Source organism: Styela clava, chromosome 9, assembly GCF_964204865.1.
Source record: "Styela clava chromosome 9, kaStyClav1.hap1.2, whole genome shotgun sequence".
Classification (NCBI taxonomy): Eukaryota; Metazoa; Chordata; class Ascidiacea; order Stolidobranchia; family Styelidae; genus Styela; species Styela clava.
This window is the reverse complement of record NC_135258.1, coordinates 19,469,599-19,490,082: the sequence shown is the minus strand read 5'-3', so window position 1 is coordinate 19,490,082 and position 20,484 is coordinate 19,469,599. Positions and strand designations below refer to the sequence as shown.

At 39.6% G+C, this 20,484-nt stretch overlaps 1 long non-coding RNA gene across 1 annotated transcript; it reads right to left on the bottom strand.

Moving 5' to 3' along the window:
• Positions 1 to 8,116: 8,116 nt before the first annotated feature.
• On the bottom strand, positions 8,117 to 12,742 carry LOC144427188 (uncharacterized). Its single transcript, XR_013477807.1, has 4 exons — positions 11,467 to 12,742; positions 10,815 to 10,909; positions 9,860 to 10,082; positions 8,117 to 9,352 (listed from the first exon to the last, which is right to left on the bottom strand). It is a non-coding gene; the product is annotated as an uncharacterized LOC144427188 (long non-coding RNA).
• Between the last annotated feature and the right edge of the window lie 7,742 nt (positions 12,743 to 20,484).

Sequence of the window (20,484 nt, the reverse complement as noted above, 5' to 3'; positions counted from 1 at the left end):
ATTGGAGCACGGGCTCTTGTCTTTTAAACTTCCACGAATTATTCTTCACCTCGTTGTTCGGTTATGTATGCGCTCGCCCCCAGCAGACAATATATGATAGCAGACAAACGACAATTGCGACAAGTCTTCTTTAGTTTATTGAACAGTATACACGTCAAGGTGTATTTACAAGAATGGATAATACTACAGAGAATGCTACACACTTGATACTCCTATTTCACACGTTTTCTGCTTCTATCACAGTCGTCTTTTCCTGTCTCATACTTGTACTGTTTGTTCAACATTAGTCCAGATTGTCTAGAACAGGGGTCCGCAACTACGGGGTAGCGACCCAAATTTGGGTCGCGAAGCCCTCCGCTCTGGGTCGCGAAACTATTTAAATTTTCCATAAATATGAGCATCGCGTCTGTGCAGCGTATTTATGTATAGCAATTTTATAAATCTCTGAATATAATTATAATTGTTTCCCCGAGTATACACTTCCTTTTTTACTGCCGTAACATTGGCCAATTAGCATAAATGCAAAATTGAAGTAACAATAAACGTTTCAGAAGCGCTCAGATATTTTTGCCATTCAGACAGTCTTTCGTGGTTGTGATATTACCTCGTTATGTCGGTTTTCGCGTGTTATTTGTTAGATTTTAGTTGTGTTTTGGTAAATGTAAGTCCTAAACTCGCAAAACCATTCTGGAAATAAGTACCAATAATTTTGCAATGGTAGAGTGTAACGAGGAAGAATTCAAGAGATCAAAAGTCGGGGAAAAACATTCGTTACTTAGTTGTTCGCATTGTTATATCCTACTACGTAGACTTTGGGTTCTCAAAGTGCTCCGTGCGGAGTACTCCGTTAAACACACTTAAAACTGTCCTCGATCCACTGCCCTATCTCCATCTACTCACCTATACTCGACCCACTGCCCGACCTCCCTTAACTTTCCTATCCTCGACCCACTGCGCTATCTCCCTCAACCTTCCTATCCTCGACCCACTACGGCTACGCTATCTCCCCAACTTTTGCATCCTCGAACCACCGCTTTATCTCCATCAACATCTCTCTTCTCGATCTACTGCCCTATCTCCCTAAACCTACCTATCCTCGGACCCACTGCCCTATCTGCCACAACTTACCTATCTTTGACCCACGGTGCTATACTATTCGGTACCTGACCTAACGGCGCTTTATTCACGACCCGATCGCCACACTGAACTTCACTATCTTGCGACCAATTTCCATGGGTTATAGTGGTCGTGTATGCCAATGAGATGATTCAATCGTACGTCGACAAAACATGATTGACAGCATTCGTATATGTAGGCTGGAATGTCAAATAGTAAACAATAACCTCAATTGGCAGTTTAAAAATGTTTTACTACTTGGGCTACTGATGGTTTTTTGTTAGGAATAACAGTTTTCTAAATTTTAACAAGCCGTTTTATGCCCGTAGTAATTGGCCATGTCGTGATTCTTGTGACAATATGATGCTGATCCGAGATAAGCAATAGTGCTCTGGTCCGTATAAAGTATTTTTCTTCAACATTTTATAGTAAAAGGGATGCCAAAGATTACGTACTAACTGCGTCCTTTGCAACTTCATTAAGTTGCAGATAAGATAAGCTCAATTTTGGGACTATACGCTGAATTAAAGGGCAGTTGGCAACGCTAGCTACGACAAAACATTTCATGGCTTAAAAATAGTTTGGAAGGGATTACACTCACTGAGCGACTTATATTTTTGACTTTTCAGCCTTCTCAGTCACGTAAAAGAAATTTGTATATACAACAGAATATGGCAGAACGTTCGTTGAAAATGACTGAGCGTGCAAATATTTGATTATTTCCTCATCGTTTTGCCTTGCACGGAAATACAGGCGACATTGAATGAGTTTCTGAAAATGAACTCAGGTATGTCGATGTCGAATGGCCTTTTGAAATCTTAAAAACAGTCACCCCAAGCCCGATGCCATCAGTAGCTTAATTAGTAGCACATTTTTAAGCCACTAATTATGGTTATTGACTACCAATTGAGATTCCAGCCTACATTTACGAATGCCGTCAATCATGTTTGGTCGACGTACGATTGAATCATCTCATTGGCATACTCGACCAGTATAACACATGGAAGTTGGTCGCAAGATGGTAGAGTTCATTTTGACGATCGAGTCGTGATTGTAGCGCCGTTAGGTTAAGTGCTGAGTGGTATAGCGCCGTGGGTCGGAGATAAGTAAGTTGAGGGAGGTCGGACAGTGGGTCGTGGGTGGGAAATTTGAGGCAGATAGTGCAGTGGATAGAGGAAAGAAGGTTGAGGGAGATAGGGCAATGAGTCGAGGATAAAGAGGTTGAAGGGGATAGGAAGGTTGGGGGAAATAGGACAGTGGGTCGAGGATGGGAAGTTTGAGGGAGGTGGAGCAGTTGGCGGAGGCGAGGGAGACAGGGCAGAGGATCGAGAATAGGAAAGTGGATGGAGATAAGGCAGTGGGTCGAGGATTTAAATTGGGATGACTGTATAACTTCACTGGCTCTAAAGTCTAAACCAGAGGTCGGCAAACTTTTGTGGTTTGCGGGCCAAAATTAAAAGTTGCAAGTCATTGGCGGGTAGCACGTATTTTAGAAAGTTAAAAACCAAAGGAATGGCCAATGAATCACATTTTTTCACCTAGAAATTTCAAGCAGTGCGCGAAGACTGATCATTTGAATATTTTCAGCGTCATTAAACCATTTGCGCTCAGCATCAACTTTTTTACGTTCTGTTGCCATTTCTCTAATTATAATCAATTATAGGCTCATTAAACGAGTGATTGTGAATCATATACTTGTTAGGTTATAGTATAATTTAGTTTCTCAGAACAAATTTTGTCACGTAAAGAATATATTTGACAATAAATCTGTTTTGTTAATATAATTCAGTGAAGCGTCGCGGGCCGTAGTTTGCCGACCCCTGATCTATACCCTTCAATGGAAGTTTGGGAATTTCACTGAGTCGGCCGATATTTGTCTCATCACTGCATATAGAAATCACTGATACATTTATGCATAGACCGAATTCGATATGAAGGTATCAAATATAATTGGCTTCATAACTGCAAACTCTCCCTTAACAACGAAACATTGCGATAATCCTAATTGCTGAAAAAGCAACTCAAAAATACGATTTCAATCCATTCATTGCTACTAGACGGTTTAACAAGTATTTCATGGTTGCCGTAGTATATTAGTTAACTCAAAGGCGAGCAACGATGAACACAATTGAATTGATATGACATGACATTTTAAATTCTCGGGTCGGCCATGGATTGAGCGATAAGTGTTGCCCGGAAATTTTCTATTCTGAATCCCCTCTCTTTTAGAAAACCATGGCTGCTGCGCCATTAGTTATAGATAATGTTATATTTGAATCACTACCACATTTCGACACCACCATCGTCAAATTTTATTAGTGACGTCAATGCTTCTTCACAGATACAAAATTAATCAAGTCAGTTTTTTAAGTGAACGAATAGCTCGCGGAGCCCTGAGGCTCATCGGATAGAAATACATCACTTAAACCCAGTGGCGGCGCGTGGTCATTTTGACAACCGGGGCAAGCTACTGCGGGACCAAGTCACCCCCATCTACGGGGACAGGATGAGCGCTGTAAGTTCTCCCATCATTTTATGAGTATAAAAACCATTCCATCGGTAACAACCAATCGGCAAAAGCGACAATTTTTAACGATAAGAAAGTGTCTTTAAAACCGGTCCAAGTCAAGGGATTAATAAATATAGACATAGTTTATTTTGAAATCTCTTTCAAAAGGAAAGGCAATATTTACCCAGATAAATACAATGACATAGTAGCAGAAACTTCGGGAAAGCAGACAAAACCTAAAATAAGGTTTAAAACGTTATTATGAAGAAAGGAAAGTTGATGTAAAGATAAGGACATGCGTCGCTCACTCATAGATATATATGCTGCTAGACTTCTACTGCTTGAAAATATATGCAACATGCCGCGGTTTCTTGGAAGCAAAATGCTCAATAACGCGCTGATTAAAGTCATGCATCCCAGAAATAACGTCTCTGTGAATGGATAAAACAGCCAAGGAATTTAATCTATCTTGCTTCATTGTGTTTCTGAGATACGTTTCAATACGCTTCAGCGTGCTGAATGTTCGCTCTGCGTCGGCGGAAGAAATAGGCGTCGTCAAAATGATGTCCAGAAATTTTGCAGACGCCGCAAAGGTAGTTACTAGAGTGTTATCAATGAGGAACGCATAGAGCGCGCAAGTTGATGTGATGTTCAAAAAAGTTCGATTGGTGTATATACATCGCAATTCATTTTCCAATTTACCCACGTTTATCATGGGGTAAAATTTGGAGACAGTAGCCAACAAATGGATGGGAAATTGACGTGCAAATTTTGAAAATTTTTTGGGGTTCATCAAAGAGAACGCGGCAAGGTGTTCAGTGCGCAGACGATCGCCTATTTGATTCACCAGAATGTCACAGCATTCCTTTGCAGACAAAATCAAACGCTGCGTTGTTTGCCCGCGGCGTAAAGAAGCACTCCATGTGTCGTCGTATTTTATTGTTCCCCGGATACGAGATACAGCATCGCAGAAGTCTGAAATACACGACTGCACAGACGCTCCATCCATTAGCCTTGACTGCAATGCGCCGTATAATACATCCACGTGATAGAATATTGTGGAGAAAAAAGCGAGAAAAAATGAAAACTCACCATCTTCTAGCAGACGCTTTAGACCTGCTGCCTCCCTCACAGAGCGTTCGTCCCAAACCGGGGAGCTCTGAATGCCATTGAAACACTCAATGAGCTCAGACCTAATTTCGGACACGCCCTGCACCATGTGTGATTGGAAGTTCCAACGTGTTGGTGCACAAGCTGGGAGACGGCGGCTACATATCTGGCGAAGGAGGTCAGAGCGCTTCGCCGAAACGGAAATAAATGAAGAAAACCCCGAAACATTTGCAAAAAATATACGGACGAGAGGAGTATCAAGACACATATTTTTAATATTTTATACATTGAGTCGAGCAAATCATTTTGGATATCATTAGATGTCCCTTTCGAAACAGTTGCGGCATCAAGATGATCTCTCAATACTGTATCTAGGGATGCGGTGTATTCCACCATATCCAAAAATTCCCCCTCTATTAGAAGAGCAAGCCCGTTCATCGTGCCCACGGAGGGACAGCTCGTGACAACCAATGAACTTCAAAACATCTATCAATCGACCGAGAACATGGCGGTTTTTCTCGACGTTTTGGTTGTGCCGACGAATAGAAACCGCGCGTCCTTCATCCAACTGTGCTGCAATATTAACATTTCCGAATGTTCGGTATTTTACTGCATTGTCCAGTTGCTGATCCCTGGCACGCTCGGAAAGATGTTTAAGATCTCCAAAACCAAATTTACACCAACGTGAGTCACGGGCGGTAGCAAAAAGTAGGCAATAAAAACAAAAAAGTGCATTTTTGTTCTCGCTGTAACACAACCATTCGTGTTTTTTATACCAAGTTTCTGCGCAGAATGTACGCCGACGCTTTCCTCCATCATGGGATTGTTCCAGTGAACAATTTTTTGGTTGATAAGGCCCAAGACGTTGTACCTCTAATTTTTGTTCCAGCGGCAGCTGCGAAAACGGCATGGGATTGTTCCAGTGAACAATTTTTTGGTTGATAAGGCCCAAGACGTTGTACCTCTAATTTTTGTTCCAGCGGCAGCTGCGAAAACGGAGTGCGAAGTAGTGCATCAACCTTATTCATTATGAGGTCTAAGGCTAAGAAATGCGAAGCCGGAAAGAAGTGAGGAGCTCAAAAGGAATGTGTAAAATCGAAAGCAAATGGACTAAAGGTCTCTAACTGATTAAAATAGCGAAACAAGCGACAAAAACGAAGGCGAGGAAACTATCAACTCTTCAAGCAACCAACGAACGAGAAGGAATGCGAGAATACGTCAACACGTTGTTGTAAGAAACGTCGGCATTGTGTCGTCATAATTTCGGGGCTAGCCCCGATCGGCCCCGATGATTTAGTAAAAGAAACAGAAAACAAACGAGACAAACGCGATGAGTGGAAGATAAAAGAGAGTATACGATATACAATGAGTAACCGGGGCAAAATCGGCGTCGCCCCGTCGACGTTCGGCGAAGGCTTTGCGAGCGAAAAATGAACCATGTCTGGAGAATATGGCTAGTGTAGACAGTCTGTGCAACCGATATTGAGGTATTTTTCCAATATTTTTTATTATACCGAAAAAACAACCGGGGCATTGCCCTGTTGGCCCTATTGACGCGCCGCCACTGGACTAAAAGGGATGCCAAAGATTACGTACTAACTGCGTCCTTTGTAACTTCATTAAGTTGCAGATAAGATAAGCTCAATTTTGGGACTATACGCTGAATTAAAGGGCAGTTGGCAACGCTAGCTACGACAAAACATTTCATGGCTTAAAAATAGTTTGGAAGGGATTACACTCACTAAGCGACTTATATTTTTGACTTTTCAGCCTTCTCAGTCAAGTAAAAGAAATTTGAATATACATTAGAATATGGCAGAACATTCGTTGAAAATGACTGAGCGTGCAAATATTTGATTATTTCCTCATCGTTTTGCCTTGCACGGAAATACAGGCGACGTTGAATGAGTTTCTGAAAATGAACTCAGGTATGTCGATATCGAATGGCCTTTCGAAATTTTAAAAACAGTCACCTCAAACCCGATGCCATCAGTAGCCTAATTAGTAGCACATTTTTTAGCCACTAATTATGGTTATTGACTACCAATTGAGATTCCAGCCTACATTTACGAATGCCGTCAATCATGTTTGGTCGACGTACGATTGAATCATCTCATTGGCATACTCGACCAGTATAACACATGGAAGTTGGTCGCAAGATGGTAGAGTTCATTTTGAAGATCGAGTCGTGATTGTAGCGCCGTTAGGTTAGGTGCTGAGTCGGGTAGCGCCGTGAGTCGAAGATAAGTAAGTTGAGGGAGGTCGGACAGTGGGTCGTGGGTGGGAAATTTGAGGCAGATAGTGCAGTGGATAGAGGAAAGAAAGTTGAGGGAGATAGGGAAATAAGTCAAAGAGGTTGAAAGGGATAGGAAGGTTGGGGGAAATAGGACAGTGGGTCGAGGATAGGAAGGTTGAGGGAGATAGGGCGGTGGGTCGAGGATAGGAAGGTTGAGGGGGGTGGAGCAGTTGGCGGAGGCGAGGGAGACAGGGCAGACGATCGAGAATAGGAAAGTGGATTGAGATAGGGCAGTGGGTCGAGGATTTAAGTTGGGATGACTGTATAACTTCACTGGCTCTAAAGTCTAAACCAGAGGTCGGCAAACTTTTGTGGTTTGCGGGCCAAAATTAAAAGTTGCAAGTCATTGGCGGGTAGCACGTATTTTAGAAAGTTAAAAACCAAAGGAATGGTCAATGAATCACATTTTTTCACCCAGAAATTTCAAGCAGTGCGCGAAGACTGATCATTTGAATATTTTCAGCGTCATTAAACCATTTGCGCTCAGCATCAACTTTTTTACGTTCTGTTGCCATTTCTCTAATTATAATCAATTATAGGCTCATTAAACGAGTGATTGTGAATCATATACTTGTTATAGTATAATTTAGTTTCTCAAAACAAATTTTGTCACGTAAAGAATATATTCGTCAATAAAGCTGTTTTGTTAATATAATTCAGTGAAGCGTCGCGGGCCGAATCCGGCCCGCGGGCCGTAGTTTACCAACCCCTGATCTATACCCTTCAATGGAAGTTTGGACATTTTACTGAGTCGGCCGATATTTGTCCTATCACTGCATCTAGAAATCACTGATACATTTATGCATAGACCGAATTCGATATGAAGGTATCAAATATAATTGGCTTCATAACTGCAAACTCCCCCTTAACAACGAAACATTGCGATAATCCTAAGTGCTGAAAAAGCAACTCAAAAATACGATTTCATTCCATTCATTGCTACTAGACGGTTTAACAAGTATTTCATGGTTGTCGTAGTATATTAGTTAACTCAAAGGCGAGCAACGATGAACACAATTGAATTGATATGACATGACATTTTAAATTCTCGGGTCGGCCATGGATTGAGCGATGAGTGTTGCCCGGAAATTTTCTATTCTGAACCCCCTCTCTTTTAGAAAACCATGTCTGCTGCGCCATTAGTTAAAGATAATGTTATATTTGAATCACTACCACATTTCGACACCACCATCGTCAAATTTTATTAGTGACGTTAATGCTTCTTCACAGATACAAAATTAACCAAGGCAGTTTTTTAAGTGAACGAATAGCTCGCGGAGCCCTGAGGCTCCGTACGGAGCACTTATAGCAGTGGGGATCAACGCCCGACAAAAGACTCATCTTCTCACCCTCATCGGATAGAAATACATCACTTAAACCATACATATAAGCGGAATAACAGCGAATAATGTATAAAGATTGGTTTCACGTGTGACAACTCGAGTTCTCAATATTTAGATATGCTCATGTCCAAGTTCGTGTTTCCAATTATCACAAAACCCACAAGAGTCACCTCATCCTCCCATACATTGATAGACCATATATATACCAACACAACAAAATTTTGTTCATCGTCATTTATTCCTCCCAGTGATCTTACTGATCATTTCCCAATAATGTGTACTCTACCAACAACTAATGTCAATGTTAAGACAAAAAGTCGCATGAAACGTGACATGGCTAATTTTTCTGCAGATTCATTCAGATCTGAAGTTGAGTCGATGTGTGACAATTACACCAGTGCTATCTTAGGTGAGGAGAATTTCAATAGCTCATTTGATCTCTTTCTTAACCATCTCAAGTGGCTAATTAACAAACATGCACCATTGAGACCCTTCTCTCGTCGAGAAAATAAATTATATTCTAAACCTTGGATCACCAGAGGAATCCGAAGGTCCATTAAAAACAAAAATAATATGTTTAAAAAAAAGTACTTGAATGGTAATACTACTAATCGTCTGTACTTTAAAAATTACAAAAACATTTTGACGCATTTACAACGAAAATCAAAACAAATGTATTATCACAATAGCCTTGAGAACAACAGAGGAACTTGGAAAACCATAAATGACATTATCAGAGTCAAGTCCAGGGGTGAAACTACCATCCCTGAAGTGCTACTTGAAAATGGTACCTCTGTCACAGACCCAGTTCTAGTGGCTGCAGAATTCAACAAATTCTTCTCGACTATAGGAAAGAAGCTTGCAGACAAAATCCCATATAGCTCAAAATCTTTTATGGAGTTCTTGGGTACTCCTCTGAAGAATTCTTTTTTCCTCGAGCAAACAACACCATCGGAAGTTTTTCATACCATTAAGAATCTGAAAAAGGGCAAAGCAGTTGGTCACGATGGCATCTCTTCTTACTTCCTGAAAATAGTTGGTGATATTATTTCACCAGCACGAAGTCTTTCATTCAATAATTCTTTTCGTTTAGGAATATTTCCTTCGTCTTTAAAGATAGCCAGAGTTATACCAATATTTAAAAATGGCAACAAAAATAATCCCTCAAATTATAGACCAATTTCTGACTTATCTTCTATTGGCATTATTTTGGAAAAATTATTGCATACTAGAATGATCAGTTTTTGTACCAAATTTAACCTAATCAACAAATGTCAATTTGGATTTCAGACTAGTCACTCAACGAGTCATGCTATTCTTGACGTTACTTCATACATTTATGATAAAATAGACAAAGGCGAGTTTGTCTGCTGCACTTTTTTAGATCTTAAAAAAGCTTTCGATACAGTGAATCACAGTATCCTTACTCATAAGTTAGCACATTACGGTTTCAGAGGTACCGCGGGCAAATTACTATGTGATTACCTGGCCGATAGATTCCAATACGTTGAATTGGGTTCCAATAGATCTCCAATGATGCCCATTCATTGTGGAATTGTGCAAGGATCTGTACTTGCACCTCTTGCGTTTCTGAATTTCATAAACGACTTATCTAACAGCTCAAATCTTTTGAGCAAATTATTTGCTGATGACGCTTGTCTGCTTGCCAGTGCGACAGATTTGACCACATTACAAAATAAGGTGAACACTGAAATAAATAAAATACATGACTGGATGACATGCAATAAACTTACAGTAAATATAGACAAATCTAAAGTCATGTTATTCAGTCCAAACTCTCGCATTAGACATATGAATTTTTCAATAAAAATTAAAGGCTCCGAATTGGAAATAGTCTCGTCTTATAAATATCTTGGGCTCCACATTGATAGTCAGTTAAAATGGAATACACACACCACTGAAATCCATAGAAAACTGTCAAGATTATTTACAAAATTCCACCTTGAGAACCGTTTACTTTGCACTTTTTCAATCTCATATACAATATGCCATAGCTGCTTGGGGCTCTACAACTCAGTCCAACATGCATAGATTAGAGGTTTTACAGAATAGAGCCATTAGAATCCTCGCTAGAGCACCATATCGTTCGAATTTAAATTATTCATACCATAAAACTAGAGTGCTTAAATTGACTGACATCCATAAACTAGAAATCTCAAAAATTATGCATCAATTTCAAAACAATCAATTACAAGCAGCTTTTGACAACTATTTTGTCTCGCTAAGTTCAGTGCATGAACATAACACTCGTTCTTCAACAAGGCGTAACTACTTTGTTCCTCGCTTCTCACTTGCCAAATCCCAAAAGTCCCTCAAATTCATAGGTGTGCGAATTTGGAATAACCTACCCCAAACCCTACGTGATTCGTCTTATGCCACTTTCAAAATAGAGTATAAAAAACTCATGATTTCCACCTACCGGTCCAGTTGAATTTGCAAAGTGAATTCTCCAGGATTACTTGATCATACAATGAGTTTACTCGACTTGATCCACAGTCCTCGAGTCCAAGTAACCTGTAATAAACATTTTACTATTCTTAATAAATGGAATTATCAATGTTTATTTCGCAAATTTTTCGGATATCTACTTAAAATACTTTTATTGATATATATTGTTAATATACTGACTCACTTATGCCCTCACAGATATATGTGGAGGTAGATTTGACAGCACAGTCTAGGCCAAAATGGGATTATGTTGATCAGCTACTACAGCTGTCCTACTGACCCATACTATTAGTATATTTATTTTATATGTTCGTAATTCAGTGAATTTTCTATTTTTATAATTGAGTGACTTATATATTCTGCATGAATTGCCTTATCATAGTAGGCTATTGTACTGTTGTGACTTTAAATTTATGTAATTTATTGACATAAATTCTGCATGAACCGTCCTATTGAACTGTTGAACAGTTGTGTATATATATTTTTTTAATTCAATGATTTCTATATTCTACATGACCTATTCGATCGCACTTCAGAACCGTTGTGATTTAAAATTCTGAAATTAGTTATATTTATGCCACACAAAATGACTATTTGTGAGTAATGTAACTCAATGCAATTACCTGGTTTAGTGATCTCTTAATCCGTTGCCCAAACCTGTAGATACATTTTATTCTTTTTTCTCTTTTCATATTATCCTCGTGTACAAATTCGTCCCCAGCCTTTATGAACCATGCATCAGCACAGTGCCGGTACCGTCCAACTCAGCTTGCAATATGGTGCTCCAGTCACTTGAACGTTACCGTATTTGTGCCGTAGTTGTCATGGTTATCTGCCAGTCGGCGTTCGGAGTCGTTTGCTTAGTGAGTCCGGAAATATCCGGTCGTTTTAAACATATTTCTGCCAATGTTAGTATTTTGGCGTCCGACTCCTCACTTTAGTACTATATTTAGTTCGATTTTTGTTCTTGTATAACCCAATGTTAGACTATTCATAGGTGTCGTTGCTCGATAACCAATGCTGGTTGATCGCGTCCCCTTTCACCCTGAAATGCATTATTTTCCTCTCTTTTCTTATCTCGTTCTGTATGTACAGTGTGTATTTCTTGGTGACAAAATAAATTACTGATTACTGATTACTTACAGCAAAGCATCCAAAATTCATTAAAAAACCAATACATTTTTTCCCGCCTATCAGCGTTTTCATACATGAAATATAATTACAGATCAAGCCTAGAGATAGAAAAATATCTTCGAATTGCCGTCTCCCAAATTAAACCTCGATTTGATATGTTGTGTATTATACACAAAGCTTATAATTTGCATTAGTCATAATAAACGCTATTATTCACAATTTTATGTGATTTATGTGAAGTTTTATATAATTTTGTGCAAGTAAAATGCTAGTGTCGAAAATAGTCTTAAATCCGATAACTAATTGAATGTTTACCAAATGCTTGGGTCGCGAGAGGTTAGAAAAAAAATTTTTGGGTCGCAATAAAAAGTAGTTGCGGACCCCTGGTCTAGAACATGTCCTGTTTGTCACAGTCTTGTCTCACATTTCTTATGATTGTCCCAAACTTTTCCTGCTTGTACCACTCTTGTTTTGTTTGTCCCACACATCTCTTGGTTATATCACAAATGTATGTTGTTATGTTTTTACAACACTTGTCATGCTAGTTTAGGATAGGTGTCCTAAATATAACTTAGGCCGGCGTACGAGATCTTTCGCAGCTCTTTAATTGGAGCACGGGCTCTTGTCTTTTAAACTTCTACGAATTATTCTTCCCCTCGTTGTTCGGTTATGTATGCGCTCGCCCCCAGCAGACAATAGATGATAGCAGACAAACGACAATTCTTCTTTAGTTTATTGAACAGTATACACGTCAAGGTTGTATTTACAAGAATGGATAATACTACAGAGAATGGATTCTTATATACAGAAAACCAACGATTATCATTTCTCTCCCAGGATTTTTAACATAATCAGAATTTTAAAGAATACTGTAAGGATTTGATCTATAAATCTATATTCCGAGGATTAGAATGGTGCTATCGATCCCATTAGCCTTATTGATCAAAGTTTTGAATACTAATTACCACCTGGGCGTTATTGATCCAGTTATCCAGGGTTTTTTATCGATCTAATTTATGAATTCGGAGAATTTCGTCAGTACTAATAATCAGCCTTTTTCTATGTATTTCAAAATGTTTGTCCAAATTACTAATCTTTCCCCATAAAATATTTCCTTCTTTTGGAATGGAATTCCGGGTTTTAAGACCTAATTATCGTGCCTATACGTTCTAAAAATAGAATCAAAATTTTTTAATTTAAAATTGCGAAACACGAAAAATATGAAAGGTCAAGAAGAAACATGCAAAACGTTAAAATTTAGTCGACTGAAAATATAATAGCCTACGTTTCTTTTCTCTGTCACGATATTGAAAGATGTTCTATAAACGAATAATTAGATACATTTTTTTTTCTGCACGTACATATACATTTGAATAAACAAACAAAATTTATGAAAACTAACACAAATCGCCAAGGGAGGCGAAAAATCAAGAAGAAAGAGTGGGATATAGGTTAGGGTGGGAATTGGAAACGTGGAGAGCATGAATGGGCACAACAGTCTCGATGTCTTCTCGATTTGATCTATTATTATTCTGAGTTGTTTCTGCTGTAGTTGGTTGAGTAGGATTCCTATAATCGGCCCAGTGTTGTCTTATTGTTTGAATATAAGGGGTTGATTTGTCTCTAAGCATTGGAATCATACTCTTTATATAGCATATGGTCCATACAACGCCCCAAAACATTCCTAAATGCAGTGGCGGCGCGTCAATAGTGCCAACCGGGGCAATGCCCCGGTTGTTTTTTCGGTATAATAAAAAAAATTCGAAAAATACCTCAATATCGGTTGCACAGACTGTCTACACTAGCCATATTCTCACGACATGCTTCATTTTTCGCTCGCAAAGCCTTCGCCGAACGTCGACGGGGCGACGCCGATTTTGCCCTGGTTACTCATTGTATATCGTATTCTCTCTTTTATCTTCCACTCGTCGCGTTTGTCTCGTTTGTTTCTGTTTCTTTTACTAAATCATCGGGGCCGATCGGGGCTAGCCCCGAAATTATGACGACACAATGCCGACGTTTCTTACAACAACGTGTTGACGTATTCTCGCATTCCTTCTCGTTCGTTGGTTGCTTGAAGAGTTGATAGTTTCCTCGCCTTCGTCTTTGTCGCTTGTTTCGCTATTTTAATCAGTTAGAGACCTTTAGTCCATTTGCTTTCGATTTTCCACATTCCTTCTGAGCTCCTCACTTCTTTCCGGCTTCGCATTTCTTAGCCTTAGACCTCATAATGAATAAGGTTGATGCACTACTTCGCACTCCGTTTTCGCAGCTGCCGCTGGAACAAAAATTAGAGGTACAACGTCTTGGGCCTTATCAACCAAAAAATTGTTCACTGGAACAATCCCATGATGGAGGAAAGCGTCGGCGTACATTCTGCGCAGAAACTTGGTATAAAAAACACGAATGGTTGTGTTACAGCGAGGACAAAAATGCACTTTTTTGTTTTTATTGCCTACTTTTTGCTACCGCCCGTGACTCACGTTGGTGTAAATTTGGTTATAGAGATCTTAAACATCTTTCCGAGCGTGCCAGGGATCATCAATCTTCTATGGAGCATCTGGACAATGCAGTAAAATACCGAACATTCGGAAATGTTAATATTGCAGCACAGTTGGATGAAGGACGCGCGGTTTCTATTCGTCGGCACAACCAAAACGTCGAGAAAAACCGCCATGTTCTCGGTCGATTGATAGATGTTTTGAAGGGTTCCATTACATTTGAACCCACGTACATTTGAACCCATGGCAATTGCACCTGTATGCTATTGCACCTATGGAATTTTTTTTGTTTTTCGGATAGTTGAACCCACTCTAATCCTAACCCATGTGTTTTAGCACCCGCATGGGTTCAAATGTACGTGGGTTCAAATGTACGGTCACCGTTTCGAAGTTCATTGGTTGTCACGAGCTGTCCCTCCGTGGGCACGATGGGCTCTTCTAATAGAGGGGTATTTTTGGATATGGTGGAATACACCGCATCCCTAGATACAGTATTGAGAGATCATCTTGATGCCGCAAATGTTTCGAAAGGAACATCTAAGGATATCCAAAATGATTTGCTCGACTCAATGTATAAAATTTATTTACAACATTTGGCTCTGGAAATTGAGAATTGCCAGTTCCTTTCGATTCAGTCTGACGAGACGACTGCGTTTCCCAACTGGCTGTGATTTTTCGGTTTGTGAAAGATGGTAAACCTACCGAGAGATTTCACAGCTTTGTACCAATCGTTGATCGCACGGCTTGCGGGATATCGGCTGTACTGAAAGAAGTGTTACAGCCTTACAACGCGAAGTCAAAATTGATAGCTCAAACTTATGACGGCGCGGCAGTCATGAGTGGGTCGAAACATGGTGTTCAAGTTTATATAAAAGAAGATTTTCCTCATGCGCATTTTTTACATTGTTATGCACACCAATTTAACCTCGTTATTAAAAATATGTGTCTTGATACCCCTCTCGTCCGTATATTTTTTGCAAATGTTTCGGGGTTTTCTTCATTTTTTTTCCGTTTCGCCGAAGCGCTCTGACCTCCTTCGCCAGATATGTAGCCGCCGTCTCCCAGCTTGTGCACCAACACGTTGGAACTTCCAATCACGCGTGGTGCAGGGCGTGTCCGAAATTAGGTCTGAGCTCATTGAGTGTTTCAATGGCATTCAGAGCTCTCCGGTTTGGGACGAACGCTCTGTGAGGGAGGCGGCAGGTCTAAAGCGTCTGCTAGAAGATGGTGAGTTTTCATTTTTTCTCGCTTTTTTCTCCACAATATTCTATCACGTGGATCTATTATACGGCGCATTGCAGTCAAGGCTAATGGATGGAGCGTCTGTGCAGTCGTGTATTTCAGACTTCTGTGATGCTGTATCTCGTATCCGGGAAACAATAAAATACGACGACACATGGAGTGCTTCTTTACGCCGCGGGCAAACAACGCAGCGTTTGATTTTGTCTGCAAAGGAATGCTGTGACATTCTGGTGAATCAAATAGGCGATCGTCTGCGCACTGAACACCTTGCCACGTTCTCTTTGATGAACCCCAAAAATTTTTCAAAATTTGCACGTCAATTTCCCATCCATTTGTTGGCTACTGTCTCCAAATTTTACCCCATGATAAACGTGGGTAAATTGGAAAATGAATTGCGATGTATATACACCAATCAAACTTCAACTTGCGTGCTCTATGGGTTCCTCATAGATACCACTCTAGTAACTACCTTTGCGGCGTCTGCAAAATTTCTGGACATCATTTTGACGACGCCTATTTCTTCCGCCGACGCAGAGCGAACATTCAGAACGCTGAAGCGTATTAAAACGTATCTCAGAAACACAATGAAGCAAGATAGATTAAATTCCTTGGCTGTTTTATTCATTCACAGAGACGTTATTTCTGGGATGCATGACTTTAATCAGCGCGTTATTGAGCATTTTGCATCCAAGAAACCGCGGCGTGTTGCATATATGTTCAAGCAGTAGAAGTCTAGCAGCATATTATATATCTATGAGTGAGCGACACATGTCCTTTTCTTTGCATTACCTTTCCTTTCTTCATAGTAACGTTTTAAACCTTATTTTAGGTTTTGTCTGCTTTCCCGAAGTTTCTGTCAATATGTCATTGTATTTATCTGGGTAAATATTGCCTTTCCTTTTGAAAGAGGTTTCAAAATAAACTATGTCTATATTTATTAATCCCTTGACTTGGACCGGTTTTAAAGACACTTTCTTATATTTAAAAATTGTCGCTTTTGCCGATTGGTTGTTACCGATGGAATGGTTTTTATACTCATAAAAATGATGGGAGAACTTACAGCGCTCATCCTCCCCGTGACTGGGGGTGACTTGGTCCCGCAGTAGCTTGCCCCGGTTGTCAAAATGACCACGCGCCGCCACTGCCTGAATGGAAAGCTAACATATATAGCGTTGATAAACTTGGATGATTAATGAACGACAATGCATTCACGAAGTTATCTTCCACTTTTTTAAATTTAAATGATTGATCGATTCTGTGCTATTACGGTTTCATTATTTTTGTTTAACAGTGACAAAAGTTTTTTAGAACGGTGGCGTTTATTTTCTCACATTGTATTTCTGTAAGAATATCTCCTACCGTTATTGCAGTCCGATTTTCACCTAATATTTCCTCTAAAATTTGACCTGGGTATTGCTCACTTAAAATTTTATCCATTCTGGTAAGAATGGATAATTCGCCTGGTGTCGCCATGTCTCAACAAGTGAAAATTTCGAACTTCATAGATAGGCCTACCATATATATATTTGGAACAAAAAAAACAGAAGAGTGCTGATCGGATTTTTTTTTATTAATAGTAAGAAACCCTAGAGACCTAGACCTAGAGAGTTAAAATACCTTTTCAATTCTCCGAACATTTCCAGAATCTTGTACACAACAGCAGCCGTTGATACTCATAATGACAAAATCACAGTATGATTTCAGCTTTGTTACTCAAATGAATATAAATATACAAAAAATATTTATACATTTTGACAACAAGACTTTTTACGCAAACGGGCAAAGTATCCACGGCATGATGTTGAATTCAGTTTTGAAGTACATTAGCCGCACATCCTATACCGGTCCCGTAATAGCTCTTTTTAGTTTGAGGAATACATTATTACCCGTCGTATTTTACGCCTCCATTTGGCATTTTGATAACTTGCAATCGGCTAACTTTTGATAATCGGCAGTTCGGTTAACGCTGGTTGTTAAATTAACGCAATGAATACACATAATCGGGACTGCCCCGATTAAACCGAGACGTATGGAAACCTACTCAGTGATTTCTTTGGTGGCGCAATATGGATGTCACGCAACCTGTCGAGTGTTTTAGCATGACTTCATTTTGCTTTGACGCAGGATCCAAGAAAGTTGACTGGGACGACCCTATCCCACCAGAATCACCGACGGAATGGTTGAAATGGCGTTCTAATTCAACTAAATTGAAGAATTTTAGCGCACCGATATGTTATTTGCAAAATGATTTTGGCAAACTTGATATTAAACTGATATATATTGAACTTCATCATTTCTCAGATGCTCCTGAGAATTCAAATGTGCCGTGTCCTACATTATAATTACAAATACATAGGGACAAGTTCAATGTGCTATTATGAGTGTAAAAACTCGACTCGTCCCTCCAAATGGTTCAGCAATACCGCGACTTGAACTTTGTGCAGCAACAATTCCTGATAAATATGACGTATTTATGCCAAAAGAACTTGTACAACAGTTACTCGGTACCTGGCAAATACAGATTAAGTGCGGTATTTGAGACTTTAAAGGACACTTCTGAAATTGAAGAATGGCGTTAAGCGTGAAATTCAGCCCCAAGTACATTTAAACAAATGACTTTAGGTAGTGCAAACTATCCAAGCATTATTACGTCATCTACATCAGTGGTTCCCAACTTTTCTACCCTGGCGGACCGGTAGAATTAAATTAAATGTACTCGCGGACCTGCAAAAAATTGAAATGACCGGAACATAAAAGAATAACATATATTTGCGTAATACAATGCAATGTCGGGCACTCAATATGCATCTAGACAAAAAAGGCACACTCAAAAACAGCTCACACGAAGAAAAAATATCAAATAATGTGCCGACCAAAAATATTTGCGTGATGAAATGCAGTGCTGGGTACCCCTTATGCGTAAGAAAGGCACACATAAAACATCTCACATAAAAAACAGGTACATGCCAAATCATGTACAAACGCAATTAATTCTAGTGAAAATTTTGCTGCTGTTTAGTTTCCAATACAGGATTGCAAACGATGCCTCAAGGAAGTTTCTGCAACACGTAGCCCTGCAGCGGCGTGCAGCCAATTTCCTTGCTTCGCTTTAACTAAAGCTAGTGATGAAAATATTTTAATATATACGTAAGTATTAAAAATATAAGTAACTCGTTGAAAATACGGACAACAGTTTGCTATCTCGATTGCTTAGCGCTGGGTATTCGTTATCGAGAGATATCCAAAATTGTGACAGTGATTCTTTTTTAAATCTGGACTGTAAAGTAGAATCACAATTTGAATCAAGCTTTTTCATTGGGTTTATCATATTAATCCCTCTGCAGTTGATACATGCTTCAAACAGGATGAATTTGCATTACAATGACAAAGTCGTCGGTAATTTGGCACCAGGCTCAAAATCCTACTTTGTCTGCTCAAGATACTGGAAAAGATCTCAGCGACCCATGCGTTTATGCGCTCCTCGTGACCACCTGCCATATTTTACTGGAGTATTATACTTTTCTTGACTGTTTTTTGGTTTGAACAAAGAAATATGCATAGCGTTTTATTTGGAGGGTCATATTAATCAGGAAAAGCATGCAGTACAGAAAAAGCACGCGTGCCAATTTTTAGATTTCTGAATCTTGCGAGATGATGATGGAGCGCATTCACGATGAATCGTAGCCGAAAAAGCAAAAAGTGTGATTCCTTGGCGCCAAGATGTCGCGAAAGACGTCGCAATATGACGGCGGAAGAGAAATTGCGTAATAAATCAACCTCGTCTTCGGTAAAAAGATGGGAGCGCATTCAAGATGAAACGGAGCTGAAAAAGCGAAAAGTATGATTACACGGCGCCAAGCCCAAGATGTCGCAATATGACGGCGGAAGAGAATATGGTTATAAATCAACGCAACCTCGTCCTCGGTAAAGCGATTTAGACGGCATAAACCACAAAACACCGAAATTTTCTCGCGGACCGGCAAAAAAGCTTCGCGGGCCGGCGGTTGGGAACCAATGATCTACATTCTACATCGTCCCCACGTCTGATTATACCACGCAATTTTTCCTCGGCACACAAACGTATATTTTGACATTGTATTTTAAAAATTGGCACACTGGAAAAACGTTGCCCCCTACAGTTATTTATAAAACTTCATCGTCAACAGGCACTACAAAAAATGTAAAGTCGGAAACGACTATATTACAGACCAAATAAACAAATCCTAGTTCATAGTGTTTTCTAATGAGATGGATGAGCTTTGTGGTCTTAAGAGAGTTTTTTAAGACTTGGTGACAATTTCGTCAGGCACAATCTCAAATCACCCCATTTACTGATTGAAAGGCGATTTCGTTGTTTTAATATCAATAGTGTCCCCGCTGAAAACCCTATTTCCACCTTATAAGAGGTTGGAAATGAAAGAATTCAGGGTTCTATCCTCAAACAATCGCCGATGGGCTACTTGCCTGATTACCTGCACCAGAATACATCATAACGATCTTCGGTAAAATTCATTTATAAATTCTATTCTAAATCCTCGAGCGTAGATTATAAAATAAATTATCATCAAAGCCGCCGTTTTGTCGCTATAATTCAGTGAAGCGTCGCGCGTCGGATCTGGCCCACGGGGCGCAGACCCTGTGCTACGTGATTGACTTATTTGATTCATACTTCAATTTCCCAAACACAACCAGAAACTAACGAATAGCATTCAAAATGCGAAAAGGCCCATTATTACGTCACTTTTTTGCATCTTGCTGATTGGC